Raw genomic sequence first — 16,080 nt, 5'->3', positions numbered from 1 at the left:
TACTTTACCTATCTTCAAAGAACACTCTGGCTGTTGGAGCAAAGCCATCTTTTGTTCCTCTGTGAGGAGGATGGGACACTCAGAGAAGAGCAAAAGAGGTGCAAAGCTCGTCACCACCAGATCTAGTTATTCCACTGTTAAAATCCAACCCCATTAATGAGCAAAGAGGCTGCTACACAGCATGTCGTGGGCCTCAGAAGACAGATCACCTCAGTTTCTGAAGAGCCCATCTCTGTGTCATGGAAATTGCTGTCACATTCAACTCCTTGCCTCAACACACCTCCTCCTCGCAAAAAGGGGATAATATTTTGCTTTTGCTACTTTTAGAAGTATGGACTTGGAAGGACAGACTAGAGGAGTTCAATTCAGTGCTGCTGCTAGGGTATTCCAGAGGCTGCACAACTAGAGTGGGCTGGAAAGACAGCCCTAGTCAGGGAGAGAAAGGGGAAAATTCATAAAGCACAACACTGACTCAAGCCTGAAGCGATGTAATGACAGTGACAAAGCTCTTAGCAACCTCCTTCTCCTATCATGGAAGCAAATGCACCCCCACCTTGGAGAAAAGGGTATAAGATAACCTAGAATTTGAGAAACAAAGACAAAACACTCCTTCCTTTATTTGGGAAGTCTGTGATGGCAGCTGCAGGCTATGGAAATACAAACTGGCTGTTAAAGAAAAACTCAGTAATGGCAAGATGACAATTTGCCACAGTTTCCAAAGCCTGCAGGGATGATGTTTTGTGTTAGGTGATGCGCAGGAACAAGGAGACAATGACAGAGGCAGAAAACAGTATCATCCAGCTATCCTAAAGCTCCAGTGCAAGAGTCAAAGAAATTACTTCCACAGCTTCACAAACCTTTGCACCTCTCTGTTAATGCGTCAGATTTTTTTATATTACTTGTACCTTATTTTGCCCTGGGAATAAAAAAAAATATATATGCATATCTATATAAATACATTATATATATGTATGTATATATACAAATACATACACAGTGATTTGCTTAGAGAGAGGGAAATTAAACTGTTTTCTTATTTACTTTACTCTTCATCTTTTCATTCTACTGCTCCTTGTGTTTATTCTCTGACCAAAAATGCTCTGGCATTGACATCTCCTACTCCATTTACCCTCTTCCCTCCAGAGGCCCATAGAGACAGGACAGCTTTTATTATCTTCATAAGTGCCTTGTAGATTTATGGTAGATGATGCCAAAACACATCCTAAAAGGAGAATCAACACTCGTATCCATCATGGGGAAAATGAGGCATGGGAAAAGGCCTGTCCAAGGATGCTCAAGAAACCAGAGGAAGACTCTGCTTTCACCCACAGTAGCACAGACATCCCAGTTAGTTTGAAAACATCCTTATAAATAGGATAGAAATCATCACCAATGAGTGCATATAAGTGCCAGAGATCCAACTCAACAGCTTAATAAATTTTAAAATGCATCAGTCCTTGAGGCCTTTCCAGCCTTTTCCTTCCATCTTCTGCTTTCCAACTCTGCGCTACTGGAGCGGATAAAACCAAGCTGCTCCCACAGCACTCATCTGCTCCAGACTGCAATTTTGTTCTCTGTTAAAATACGATGCACATGACGAAAAGCAGTACAGTCACCACCGTTCAGAGTTGCCACAGCTTCTCATGGTTTTACTAATCACATGCACCTTTCTCACCCACCAGAGACAGGAGCAAAGACAGCCCCCAGTGTGAGCAGGGAGTGATAACCCAGCCAGGCAGAGAGCAGCAGGAACTCCACACCTCTCCATCATCTCCAGATCCTCTAACTACTCCCTAGGCTCAGCCACTTCCTTCAGCTAGATCAGCCCTCAGCAACAACTGATCAGGCTAAAGTCCATTCTCCCCTTCCTATACACCCTTATTTCCTCGGCAAAATCCTCACCCTTCCCTTCTTGTCCTCTAGTACAGCAATGCTCTCAGCACTGGATACTGCCAGTGAACAATGTGAACCATCTCCTTCCTCCTCCCTGTCCTTCCTTCAAACTTGGTTTTTTTCTTACAGTACCAGCTCTGATGCTTGAGCTTTACAGGTGTGAACACTCAGGCAAAAGCAAATTTTATACTCAGACACTCAAATATTTGCAGGCTACACATTTCCAGCCATCCAGCCATCCATCTGCAAACAATATGTGTTCATTCGCTGTTCCAAATTCACGCCACTGTGGTCACATATGGGGAAAGTGCAGCATCGCCAGCTGATGTACACAGTGAGTTGCCACAACATGAATTGCAAACAGCTTTAAGGAATTGTTCAATTAACAGCTTCAGGCCAAGAACTACAGACTGACAAAAGGTTGCTATTAAATGCAAACACTGAATAAATATGTGAATTCTGCTATTTCTTTGCAGAGATAAAAACAGAAGGAAAAGCTTGGAATAAATTCTGCACTATAATTATTTCCTCCCTTCCTCTTCCCACATCTTCTCTCCTGTCCCTTGTTGAGACACATAATTTGTGGTTTTGGTCCCTTCACCCTTCCAGAGTTCTCCCAAACTCCTGAAATTAGTTTCTTGCTGAACATCTACAACACAATTTCATTTAGACAATGTCACAGAAACTGAACTGAGCCATCTGCTTCCTAAGAGAAAAAGAAAATTATTTCTTTTATGCTTCTGCCTATGGTTTGTGGGTCGCCAAATTGTGATTATTCAGGCACAAAAGCATGTAAGGATTTGTTATTTTTAGAAGAATGCACACAGATTTCTTTTTTAGGATAATTAACAAGCTAATATTAAAACAAACAAACAAAAGGAACAACCAAAGTCCAGCTGCAAGCTTCCGTGTTGATGGAGATATTCCTCCAAGGACTGTCCTTGCTCAGAAATCCCGGTGGCACTCCTGTTCATCACTGTGGGGGCTGTGCAGCCAGTGGGAGCGTGGCTGGACATGGTGTAACCTGCACCACCCCAGTGTCTCTGCTGAAGAAGAGGAGCACAGGTGCAACATAAACACATAAAAGGTTGATAGTGTATCTGGGGCCCTAGCCCTTGAAAAGATCAATAATGCCATACATGATCCAAAACACTGAAAAACACAGTCCAGTCACTGTCCAAGGCACAGTCTATGCAACACTCCTGCCCTTCATGGGGAGGAATATGAGCCTGTCCATCAAAGTATCTGTTAGGGACTAAAGCAAGATGGGGAAGAGAAGAGCTCACACATTTAGGGTTTTTCTCCTTTGATATAGTCAGGGTTTTTCATCCAATTCCTTATCTCTCCATGCGGAAAATGAGAGCAAATGCCCAGAATCTGCCTCTGTTGCTCTGCAGTAAGTGCCACCTTTGGGTTCCCCAGCAAGAGCACTGGGCATCTCTATGCCCAGTTACAAATCCAGGTCTTTAAAGCCAGGACCACTGTCTAAAACCAGGACAAAGAGCCACCATCCTTTAGCTCAATGGGAGCAGGGAGACAGTCTGTGGAGTTGCTGCATCACCAACACAAACAGCCTCTGAAAATCCTCTGCTAACCTTTTCCCGCAGCACCCAAGCTTTGCTCAAGGGCACCCACAAGCAACTGCTTTATGCTGAGGGCTGCTGTGGGGCAAAAACTCACCCAAGACTTGGCCACTACAACCAGACACGCAGCTGGGAGACGGCACTTTCTGTTCCCTTTTCCCGAAAGGATATTTAATGTGCTGGAAAGCTTTATTTTTCACAACAGAGCCAGAAATAAGAGCACAGGACCAAGACACGCTACTGCTCAGAGCTCCTACTGAATGCAATCACAGCTGTCAGGAAGCATCAGAGCAGTTGGGTGTCGAGGCTGGCGGCACCTCCCAGTGCATCCCTGCGTTTGGGGAGGGCAGCCCTGGCAGGCACCACTGCGGGTCTGCCGTGCTCTGAGAGCCACCGCCACGTATCTGGGCCCAAAAAGTCACTTTCACAGGCGAGGATAAATACCAATTCAGCATCCAAAGGGTGGAAAAGAGGAAAAAGAGGAAAAGATACACAGATGAGGAAAAGGCAAAGAAGAAAGCAGAGCAGCAGTCAGTGTTTCTGTGCAGTTGCCTCAAAGAGAATAAGGATAGGTAACAGTGTAAATAAGCAGCAAAACGTGCCCTCTACATCAATGGTTCATAACGGAGGGAGATATTTGCACACAAGCATGTGCACACACTGGAAGGTGGTCACACACGCAGACACCTGGGGACAGAACCCAACCTCAGCTCTCTCAGTAAATATAAGGTATGTTTGCAAGTATGGAAAGCTGGCACTGAAAGCAGAATGTGGCCCAGAAAGACCATGACACTCAGCTGTACAGAGTTTTTTTCTTCATGTAGATAGGAATGTACCAGCTTGTGAAAAAAAATACAAACCAAAGCAATTCTTCAAATGTAAGGATGAGTCTCCAACATATTTCTAGAGCTAAAAGCTCTGCTGAAAACTACTAGGAGGTGTCATCATGCAATAGCACAGCCTGAAAACCTTCAGCAAAGACCAGGAATGCAAAAAAAATATTTAGCAGAACTCAAAATGCTCTAACAGTGTTTTGAAAAGCAGTGACACTCTTACAGTCATGTGGAAAAATCCATGGCTAGTCAAGCTCATATACTTCAATTTGCACTTTTTTCACTCCTGCAATAAGACAGAGACTGAAACCAAAGACAAGAAAAACACAGAGGAAAAGCAGTCAAGGAATGCAACAGAATATGTGACTTTTCTGTGATGATGTGCTTGAAAAGTCTTCATGTTTCATTCCCTCTCTGCTCAGTGGAAGGAGGGGACTCTGCCCGGTCACTGTACAGGAAAGCTCACCGCGAATGGGAGCCAGCCCAAAGACGAGATGTGGAGCTCAGAGCTTACTGGCCTGAAAACCATACTGGGTCAGGTTGGAAGAAGCAATCTGAAGAGCACAGCCCTGCAGCTAAAAAACAAATCCATCCTTTCATTCTTGGAAGAAATGCAGTTTCTTGATTTCATTTTTTGATTTGTCCTCACATTTGAGGTATGTCCAAGATTCAAGTACCATCTTTTCGATTAAGCAAGTTAATCTGCACCATCATCTCCTCTTTTCCTGGCTCCCTGCCTTTCAAGAAGGCATTTGGAAGCAAGACAGGCAGGACATGTCCTGTAAGAGGGTCATTTCCCTGCCCCCTGTTAATGACAACCAAGCCCCTGGTGCACAGAGTAAGGCTGTCATCTAGTGGCAAGCAAGCAGCCCGCAATTAAAACTCTCATTAAGAGACCAGCAAACCCAAAGCTGTGCAATGTTATGAAACTGCACAAGCTCTTTGCCATCCTCACCCCTCTCCTCTCCCTAGAGACCTGTGCATGGCAAAGACAGTAAATCTTTGTGGCAATACTTCTGCAAAGAGAATTAATCTTTTAGGACTGATTGTGACAATTTGGACTCATTTCCAAGTTTATCAATGCCCATGAAAAAGTCCATTTCCACACACAGCTTTAAGTTGTTCTGTACGGTCCCTCTGTGGAGGGGCAAACTGCCAATCTAGACAAGAGCATCCTAGCTCAATTATTTGCAAAACAACCAACACGAAGGGAGAAAATAGGGAATTTTTCCTCATCCCAACTCCTGCTCACCCCACAGGCAATACTCCAGTCATTAAATCAGTGTCTGGTTTTGAATCTTAGTGCAGTAATAACTCCTCACTTGCCTTCACCAGTGGAGCAACAGCCAGGTCTCACTTGGCAAACCTCAGTGCTTCCAAATTCACACCAACTGCTTTAGAGGCTGCTGCTGTTCCACAGGACAATTTCTTTGAGAGGATGTTGTATTAGCAGTAATTCTGTGTCACTGTTTCCAGTCCCTAGCACAGGCAAATTACCATTGCCTTACGTACAGCAAAGACATTCAATGTCCTCTTCTATTTTATATAGCCAGATATGCCTAGAAGCACTCCCAAAATCATCTCCCTACCCTTGCAGGTCATACAGTGGTTATAACATCATTTCAGGATGTCAGACAGCTAGTTTGGTTTTTTGCACAGCCTTTTTCTTAACATCCTGTTCAAAAAACTGATTACTCGCAAGCCTAAAGTTTTATCTTTCTATATTGTTAGCCAGTTAGGAGTTTTTTTGAAGAGCACTTGAGTGCAAAGTCTCCCTGTATGTCCCCCACTCAGACATCCAACCTAGCAACCTTTTTAAAACTGCTCAAAAATTTTCAAGCAGCACCACGGGTTTTTTTTCCAAAAGAAAGCAAACTGCCTCCCTCATCCAAAAAAAAAAAAAAAATCTACCACCCATAAGCAAAAACTTGGCATTCAGGCTCACGAAAGCAATGAAAAAGAGAAGTGGACCATTTCTGTGTAAAATACCAACCAATCCATATCTCCCTGATCTACCACTGTCATTCTCTTTTGGAAGAGAATTACCATCCAGCTCCAGTCATTTTGTCCCTGTCATGTCAAATTGGATCAGCTCAATGAGCGCTGCTTTTATTTGTGGTCATGTTTGAAACAGATAAATCAGGCCAGACATCAATGGAAAAATCCCAATCAAGTGAGTGTCTCAGAAGAAAAGTGAGTGTTATTGCAGGGCAGCAGCATTTGAACAGATTAGAAGGTTTATTGCTTTTTACACAGAACAATGGATGTGTGCTCACTGAAGTGGGAGCAGTGGGGTGTCCTCTTAGCCTTAGGAGGGAGATATCTTCAGCTCTCCACCACGGGAATGCTGAGCAGAAATGACTGCAGGAAGAGTTCGCTAAACCCACTGCAGGGCACAACTCAGCGAGTCATCAGATCTTCACAAGGGAGCTAATAACATTTAACTCTGTTCTTTTACCACCTGGGACACTCCTGGACCTTACAGGACACATTAGAGTCCACAACACACAACCAGAGCAGGGACCAGTGTGGTTCAGCTCTGCTTTTACACTTGCCCCTGACTGGACCTTAAGGGACTGCACCTTTCTCTATGGAAGGCACACTGATCATTATGGAGAGAGGTCCCTGTGGCTCTGTGTGTGAGAGGGATGATGACTGGAATAAGAACTGGGTCCACTTGATGACTGCAGTTTTCTTATCAAATTGTCTCTTGTCCCTAGGCATTCTGTCCTCCGTCAAATTAGGAGACAATGGACTGAAAAAACCCATACAATTAAAAGAACATTTTTCTGGGGAACATAATTTTCCTGGTGACTCAATCTGTGGAGCTCAATAGCATCCAACACCACAGAGGGGAAGGCTTAGTAGACTCCCTCACCTCAGTGTTTCAAATAACAGATTTATCTGCTTTTGTCTCCTGGGACAGGAAAAATCACATCAGGCTCTCAGTGCTCTGACTGCAGAGCACTTGGTGGCCACTCACTGGAGTGAGGCTGACATTTCCTCTACAGCAGGCAAAACCATTTATGAGGTGATTCTAAAGACCTCTACAACTCCACAAAAAAACAGTTTTCAAGCTCTTCCAGACATGGCCCAACCAGCTACACCATGAGTCCGGAGAGCTCTGGTAGATCACCTCCCATGTGAACTTCCAGCATTAAAAACACAAACACATTTCCTAACCCAATGTGACTGGCGCAGGCCAAGCTACATGCTATTTCTGGAAACATGCCTTGAGCAACACTTTCATTAATCTACAGCTGTTTGAGCAAATTATTAAGGCTACAAAGCTACCGATCTTTTCCCTTTAAATCAGACATAATTGTAACTGAATATTTCTTGTGGGCTTGGAAAGTCTGCTCCTGGAGCAGGAAATGTGCAACAGCCACTCAAAGTACAATTTATGGTTGGATTTTAAACATAAGTAAACAATGCAGGCATCCTACGTGCAAATACAACTGGAGCATCAGCTTTAGACACTCAGCAGATGGTCTTCTCCATACCTTTGCACTTAAACTGCTGCAGTACAGCACTCCAGCCAGCTCTAAAGCTTACCAGGTTCATCTCTAGGGTCTCCCCTTGTACTAAATGTGCCAATGTTGATATCCATGAGATGATGCACCAAGCAACCTAACAATCCCTCTTTGTTGGGGCTGGTTCATACCTTACATTGTTTTGCCTTTTCCAGGAACAGTAGAAAAAGTCTCCTCAGGGCAAAATAATATCCCTTATTACATTTTAATGTAGCACTTAGCAGCATGGCAACTTAGTCAAACTTCTGGGCACCTCAACTATAAAGAGAATTGAGATTCCTTTACAGCGGCAGGAGGCTCTCCAGGGAGCTGATAAAAAGTGGCACTTGGGGAACCCAGAAACCAACCCAAAAGGCAGAAAGCCTCTAATGTCTCAGCTAAGGCCAGCGACCAGTTCCTGGAGAGCAAGAGAACCTTTGATGTTCTACAATTCATCCTGACATCCGAAGCATCCAGTCTTTGGGGCTGACCATTGTTCTGGTAAGCCTCATACCACTTGCTTCCAAGAGCTGGAGGGATAGGAAACTCCAGGAGAAGTTCAAGGTTTGGGAGTGACCTCAGATGCATCCTGCAGATCCTTCAGCTCTTGCACCTCTCCTACAATGCACTTGCTATCCACACAATCCAAACCTTCTCATTTTATGGCACCTGTGTTTCACCCAGAGAGACACTCCTTCCTCCTGTATCACACCCATCCAACCTAATCCCCCTTTCTTTTCCTACTTCACACCCAATTCTTGCCTGCCTAGGGTGACTTTAATCTCTCCCACACAATGTCACACACAGGCAGCAGTCCCTGCTCTTCCATATCAAACACATTGTGGGTGTAATCCTCCCTTCCACATTTCTACAGAACTGCCTCTTTTCTCCTGCACCCTTCCCTTTCCCTCTCCTCCCACAGTCAAACAGTCCTGGATGCTTGAGCTAAAGGGCTTGGAGAGACTGGCACACCATTCTGACAGACGTGGGATATCTACCCTCTCCCACACACTTCCTACAGATCACTGCAAGCCCCAAGTGTATGTTTAGCTTGTGCTAAATTCACTGTCAATCCCTCCTAAAGAAAGCTTGAGACTTCCTGTGAACCGCATTGGCTAAAATAAAATAAAATAAACAAATCTTCATTTTCAAAAGCATCATAACTATTTCTTTGTGGCTCCAGATTAACTGCTCTTTGCTGTGGCTGCTGTTCTGCAGAAGCCCACCAAGCTGCTCCCCTTTCCCATCAGCAATGCCTGGGAGCAACACAGCATCAATGGGATTTCTTTGGGGAAGAATATGCTCTCTCATCTCTTTTTGTCCCTTAGTGCTTGTGCCATCAGAAGTTTTTCCTCTTGTGGCATTTTGGTTCATCAATCTGCACATCATCCCAGCCCAATAATCAATACAGCTGCATCCCAGCCCTTCCACAGCACTGCTCTCAAACAGTGGCTGGAGACACAGCGAGACACCCACCGAGGGCTGACAGGACTTTGATGATGTGAGTACAGTTCTCTCCCTGCTCTTTTGCAAACCCAGATGACTAATGAAGTATATTACGTTCTCAGCAAGTGTTTTGTGTTTTCTGTGTCCTATCTGATCAAACTGCTTGCTGCTTAATGAACTGAATGAAAAATATGCCATTGGAGATCTTGATCCAAGCTTCACTAAATTTGGTGAAGTCATATCAGCAGATGTTTTGGCCAATAGCTAGTAAATATCTTAATAGTCCAGAAAAACAAGGTATTTATTCTGATTCCAGCTATGCTATCTTAAATCCAGATTGTTTCCACTGGATTAATTCTGTAAGGTAGAGGGAAAAAAAAAATACTCTAAGTGTTTTCTACAGTCAATTTCAATCAGGCAGGAGAGAACACTTGTCCCTTTCACAAAGGAGAACACTCTCAACTTTACTAACCCTTCGCGCTCCCCAGTGCCACTGGTTATGGCATGGACAAACCCACCCATGTCCTCAAGTTTTGCACATTGCCAGGAGAACAGTACATCACTCTGATCTCTGACCTCAGCATTGCTGAAAAGAAGGTCTGAACCTAAAACACCTGGAGACACATAACTTCACAAGAACTATTCCCTTGATATCCCAGTTCAAGAAACTCTCTCACAGTTGACTCTGTGACTGAAACAAGATTCCATGAGGCCAAGGGGAACCCAGGTAACTTCTGTTCTTGTTCCTACCCCAGCCAGTCTTCCAGTCCTACAGCACAAAGGATTTAAGGCTTCCAGCAACCCCTCAACCTCCTGACTGAGTGACCTACTTGTCCCAAGAGCTGCTTAACAAGACCAACACTGGCATCATCCCTTTAAATTAGTTCTGGCTCAGGTGAGGCTTTCACTGGTATGCTGCTGTGAGGTGTGATGATGGAGGCAAGATTGGTAGGATCAAATGAAGATCTCAGTCACGTTCCAGACTCTTGGCACTTGTTTTTCCCCTAGATAAGCACAAAGGCCAAACCTTTTCAGAAGCACCTCGCTGAGAGAGCAGGAACTTCCTTGACAAATGGCCTTTTCACACTTGATTAAGAACATTGTACAGCACCTGGATGCTCTGAATAAGGAAAATAAGTAGCAATTAGATGCTAATGAAACCCTTTAAGATAGAGAGAATGAAGATGCAAGCAGAATCTCCTCCCAGGTACATACCACACAGGAAATCATGAACACAACATACTTGGATTTAAAGACTCTTTCCATTACTCCTCCCTCCCCACTTGCTGGCTGCCGCTGGTGGAAAAGTTAGCTAAAAGATTCCTCTATAGTCCAGGTAGAGCTCAGAGAACTTTTCATTACCCTGAATCTTTACTCTTGGGCCCTTCAGCATTGTAAATTAAAGCCACAACCTTTACAGTTAAGATTCATTCATTGCTTTTGCTTTCTTTAAATTTATTTTTTTAATTACTAGAAGGGTTATTAGCAAAGCCAGCTTGTACCACCTGGGCCTGAACAGACCCATGCACATGAGTAATCAAAGACCAACTCCAGGACTCTGACTTCCACCTTAATTTTTCTTCTTTTCTTTCTCCATCTGCCTGCTCCCTCGCACTGCAGTGATGGCTACACTAAACATATAGCAAAAGGAAAAATTAAAATTCAAAGTAGCTTGCCAGTCTCAGCATTAGTTTCTTCACTGTAAGATTCAGAGTATAAAACTGCAGCCCACTCCTTCTCTCCATGATTTTACATGCTGCCACCAACACACTTCCTATCCTCCTCCACCAGTGACTCCACCATCCCTCTTCCTTGGGAACTCTCTCACAGCTACCCAGCTACTATTTAAAAGCAAGACTTTGTGTGTGGTACCAGCCATGACTTGAAGCTTGCTCCTCAAGCAGAGCACTAAGGGTACGTGGGCTCCAAAGATGTGGCCCATTAATAAATCAAACAGTGCTGCAGTGTCTCCCAGGTTTGTCTGAACCCTGGATGCCCCTCAGGATGGCTCTGCTCAAACCCTCCATCACTGCTGTCTAGAGACTCTTCCCTGCCCACTGGGGGAGCGAGGGGTTAAGGCAGCATTTTCTTCAGTGAAGCAAAAGGCACCATTTATTCTTTTTTTCTGATAGGATCAGCATCTGCTAATGAGGTACCATTGTTTCAGACAAGTTCTGCCAGCCTCTTGAAAATGCTATTTTGATCCTTCCTGAGCCTGTATATGCAGCTTTAAAATTGCATGCATGGCTAAACAGAATCCAGATTCATCCACCTCAGGAAAAAAAGGAGATGCTTGCCTTCCTCAGTGCACTGGCTTTTTCAAACTTAATTCCTTTCTAGTACATTTCTTGAAAACCTGACACATCCCCTACATATCCCTAATAGACAGTCACTTTATATGTCCTGGGGAAATGTTCTTCCAATTTCCCAAAATATAATCATCAGCAGAGACATTCTCTAAAACACATCAGACAGGCACAACATACTGTCCACCCTGCTTTTATGAATTACACTCTCACTGGGGAAGGGTACTTCATCTATTTAATTTCACCAGGACAGCAGGATCACAACAAAGCAGCCCCAGATATATTACCAATACTATTAGCAAAAAGGTATTAATATTTCACATGGCCATTAACACCACCAGCGTGGGAAGGAACCTAATTAATATCATAAGGACTGTAAAAAGTGGTTCAGAAAGAGACTACACATGGCTAAATATACCAGACAACTCAAAGGAGGAAGGCCAACTCACGGAAAGGATTATTATAATTGGTTGTAAATTATCCCAATTGGCTAAATTTGGATTATCTCTAAAAGTTTGTCTTGAGCTCAAATTTTTCACAGGGAACTATGGGGAGAAAGAAGACCCATAATCTTAAAATGAATAATAACATTGCTTTGGTTGTTGCTGCAAGTAGAAATAGTATTTGGTAAATGCTAGTTTAATCTTTCTCCTCACACAGGTGCAGTGAGGCCACACAGGGGAATACACAGGAATTTTATCTACTCCCTCCTGCATCCACCCAACTTTGTTCCCTGGGCTGTACTTGTGAACCCACCATCCTCTCTGCCTTCTTGCAAAACACTGGCACAACACAGAGGCCTAAAAGGTTTTTAAATCGTGAGACTGCTGTCACCATGCACCTGCACAAGGAAGTCCCAAGTAAGTGTCCCTTTAACTCTCTTGCTAGTCTCCAGGGAATAAAAACCACAGAATATTTTTTATTTGGTGAAAGTCACAATCAGTTAGGTTGGAGAAGACCTCAAGGTCTTCAAGATCATCAAGTCCAACCTTTGACCAGACACCACCTTGTCAACTAGGCCATGACATTGAGTGACATGCCCAGTCTTCCCTTAACCACCTCCAGGGATGGTGATTCCACCACCATGTTCCAATGCTTGACAACCCTTTTTGTGAAGAAATTCCCCCTAATGTCCAACCTGAACATCACCTGACACAGCCTGAGGCCATGTTCTCTTCATCTATCACAAGAGGAAGCAAAACACAAAACAAGGCACATTCCTGCCTGTGTTCCTCCTTGGTTATTATACAGTCAGGTAGCAGATTATCTGTCATATGTCATTTATGTACCATAAGATGGGGAGAAATAAATTACCTGCTGTCCTCGTTTATCCACGTACATTAAACCATCCCCTTTACCCTTTGGCAGAAAGGGATTTTTCCATGCTGGGACAGTGATATTATCAGCTCCTCAGTGACTTCCTCAGCCCATACAACCTACATGCCTTGATAACTGGATGGGAGTCTTCCATTTTCCCCATATACACATCCTACAAGAAAAAGCCAAACATACCTGCCTGTCTTGCCTTCAACTCTGGCCACAGCTGTTATAACTACTTCTCTGCAACAAGAGTCAGAACTGGTTCTTCCTCTATCAGAGAAAATATAACCGTAATTGGGGCTTTACAGCTCTCCCTCCAACACAATTGAAGTTGCAGTCTTAGGTGGAAGCTACAGCATCCTACACAAAGCATCTCTCTGCTTTATTTAAGCCCCCTTGGTTCCCTAAATTATTGCAATTGGCTACACATCACCTTACAGATCCGCAAGCAACACAGCACTTAGGAAACACTGATGGCTAAAATCCTACTTGGGAGCCACAGGCCAACACTGACAGACACTTGGCCATGCAGAGCTGCTGCTCAAGGCCATGCATATGATCCTCTGCTTTACTGCAGCTTCTAAACCTGGCTGCATTTGAAGAACACATTGGAACCTAACTGTCAAAACTCAGAAGAAGTCATCAAAAGCTTGCCAGAAAAAAGAGCAGAGAGGTTTTGTTTGCTTAATTAAAACTGGCTTCATAATGGAAATTATCATGGTTCATCTCAAATAGCAATTAAGAAAGCAGGATGTGACTGCTGGCTTTGCTCAAAACATGAGCTAAGCCTTTTCTGGGCTCCAGCAAATCCAAATAATGATGACTTAGCCCAGTATGGAGTAACAACAGCCCAGCACTGTCAGTCTAATTTTATCCCAAGTCACACCACATTTACATTTTCTCTGTGGTCCTAAATTTGTGCACACACAAGGATAGTGTCTAGTTTTGCAAAGGAAATGATAGAAAAATCTTGAAAATATGATCCAAGTGCAGAGGGAAATTTCAAAACCACTGGTAAATCAAAAGATAATTGTCCTTTCAATTCCTTCATTTTTGATCCTGTCTCTTGAGTTTTTAAACACTCCAGCCATAAGTTTTGAACCAGGGAATGATGCCAGGCAGAAGGACTGAGAGGGCAGGAGCCTGGCGCTCCACATTCATTCCATTAGTGAGAGCTTCAGCCCAAGCCAAGGTAATCACCAAAGCCACCCTGAGGCTCCTGAACTAAGCTGATTTACACCAGGTAAAATCCAACCATGGGCACTTACACACATGGCCATACAATTACACTTCCCTCTGCTCAGCCTCTCTGAGGGGACCAACAGGGAATGCACATCTCCTGGAGCCAGGGCCCTCAGTGATGCATTCAGCACAGCCCAATCCTTGATATGGTCAATACACGACGCATACAAAAAGGCTCAAGAGACATTTTGGTCAGCTCACTGGACTAAGTTGGGCTGGGAGCGCTCTATTTTTCCGTTATAAGACTGTCTTTTGCTGCTTAAATCTCCACCAAATTTGAATGGATTGGAATGACGTTCTTCATGCCAGGTGTTTGCCTCAGGCTGCACATACACTGGCACATATATATCTGTGCATAGATATAATTTGGGAGGAAGGGTGAGATTTCATGTGAAGGAGTTTAGCTGTTTCCCAGGCTAGTGATGCAAGGGCTGAGCTCAACCACATCCTACATGTGTCCTTGTCACCCCAAACAGCTCCAGTCACCTGACATACCCCCAAACTTCAATTTTGCACCTAGTCACTTTGGGTCCCTTTGCTCTCCAACTGTCACATATTATAGTGCAGCATTTTGCACACTGTCTATACAGACCATTCTCCTTGTCTCAAGAACTAGTGTGGCTAGCTGTAATTTTGGGGTGCAAGTGAGAACTTTGTTTCTATCAGCAACTGACAGCAGGGACAGTTCTGTAGATCCACACATTATCATTCCCCATGACACAGCTGAAACGTAAAAGTGTTATGGATGGGGCACAATACTGGTGACAGATCACAGATCTTTGTTAAGGATGGGGAAAAAGGACAGCACAGAGGTATAAAACACTTTGATAAAGCCTGATGTTAATTCAATCAGCTCTGTAAAGTTTAAACAATCTTTTCCAGGGCATCACAACTCCCTTTCTCATCTTCCTTTCACGCAGTCACCAGGACATGTGGCAGCACCTCCCAGACTCTGTTTATTATTTTCATTACTTCAAGCCGCAGTCCTAATAAGAAAGTGTTTGCTCCCACCTCACTCCTCTTTGCTCCATTCTGTGTGTTTGTGCATGGAAACAGGGTGGGTCCCAATAGCACAGACTTCAGACACGGATATTGAAAAGAGATAAGATAAAATTTCATAAAGAAATAGAAAAAGCAGGCAATAGCTTTTGACGTGATTAGACTGGAAATCAACATCTTGAGCTTTGAAATGCCCTGGTTACGAAAGCAGCTGCTCACGTGGGGCAGTCAGGAGCTGAACCAGATGCAGGGATGTAGCCAATAGTAAATGTCAGTGGACAGAGTTCAGCCCTCTCCCATTCCAGGCCAGGTAAATCTTGACTCCACAGGGCACAGAAGATGTGAACACATTTGCCCTGCCACAGAGTGCCCAGCTACCTCCTCTAGCCTCACCATCCTGTGCTCCTGGCAGGGCTGGCTGGTTCCACACCTTCCTCCTGACACAGCACCCTGCCTCCCTCAGTACAGTACATACGCAGTGCCAAGGTGATTAATGAAGTTCATTATTGAATATTGATGTCTTGATTTCAGGAGCTGCACTAACAGACAAAAGCAGCCATAAAACACACCAAATGTGAGCCTACACTACATTAGGAAAAAAATCCAAAGTCAGAAAATGACCAATGTAAAACACCCAGAAACCAAGAGATGTGAACAGCAAACAGAAAGAGTAGCTTCATGCAAACTGAAGCAAAGACTCCCCATAGACTACAGAAGGCAATGAATGAAACAAAAAGGAAACTCAGCCTGGTTTTGAATCTTACTTTCCTCTTTTTGAGCTGCTGCTGATCTTTTCCCCCTTAAATTTCAGTCAAATATTCACTGGCGCTGCTTTCAGTGCAAATAACCAACAGGCAAACTAAGAAGTGTGGCACATTTCTGCTTCACAGCGCATACAAAATCTCACCATTTCAAAAAATCTATGACTTAGTGGGACTTGTTAGAA

General features: G+C 43.9%; 1 protein-coding gene and 1 long non-coding RNA gene across 4 annotated transcripts in view; one reads left to right on the top strand and one right to left on the bottom strand.

Moving 5' to 3' along the window:
• The window catches only part of GRIP2 (glutamate receptor interacting protein 2), a 249,423-nt gene that overhangs the window by 178,798 nt on the left and 54,545 nt on the right, over positions 1 to 16,080 (bottom strand). The gene's annotated exons all lie outside the window — the stretch shown is intronic.
• On the top strand, positions 10,023 to 16,015 carry LOC146431658 (uncharacterized). Of its 3 annotated transcripts, none has more exons than XR_014854632.1 (4): positions 10,023 to 10,192; positions 10,276 to 10,474; positions 12,234 to 12,433; positions 15,666 to 16,015. It is a non-coding gene; the product is annotated as an uncharacterized LOC146431658 (long non-coding RNA). The 3 variants fall into 3 exon arrangements; XR_014854631.1 differs by having other exon boundaries at positions 10,023 to 10,177; positions 15,666 to 16,014; XR_014854630.1 differs by having other exon boundaries at positions 10,023 to 10,162; positions 15,666 to 16,013.

This window comes from Lichenostomus cassidix, chromosome 12, assembly GCF_008360975.1.
Source record: "Lichenostomus cassidix isolate B80296 chromosome 12, HeHo_3.0, whole genome shotgun sequence".
NCBI classification, from domain to species: Eukaryota; Metazoa; Chordata; class Aves; order Passeriformes; family Meliphagidae; genus Lichenostomus; species Lichenostomus cassidix.
This window is presented reverse-complemented; position numbering and strand designations above follow the sequence as displayed.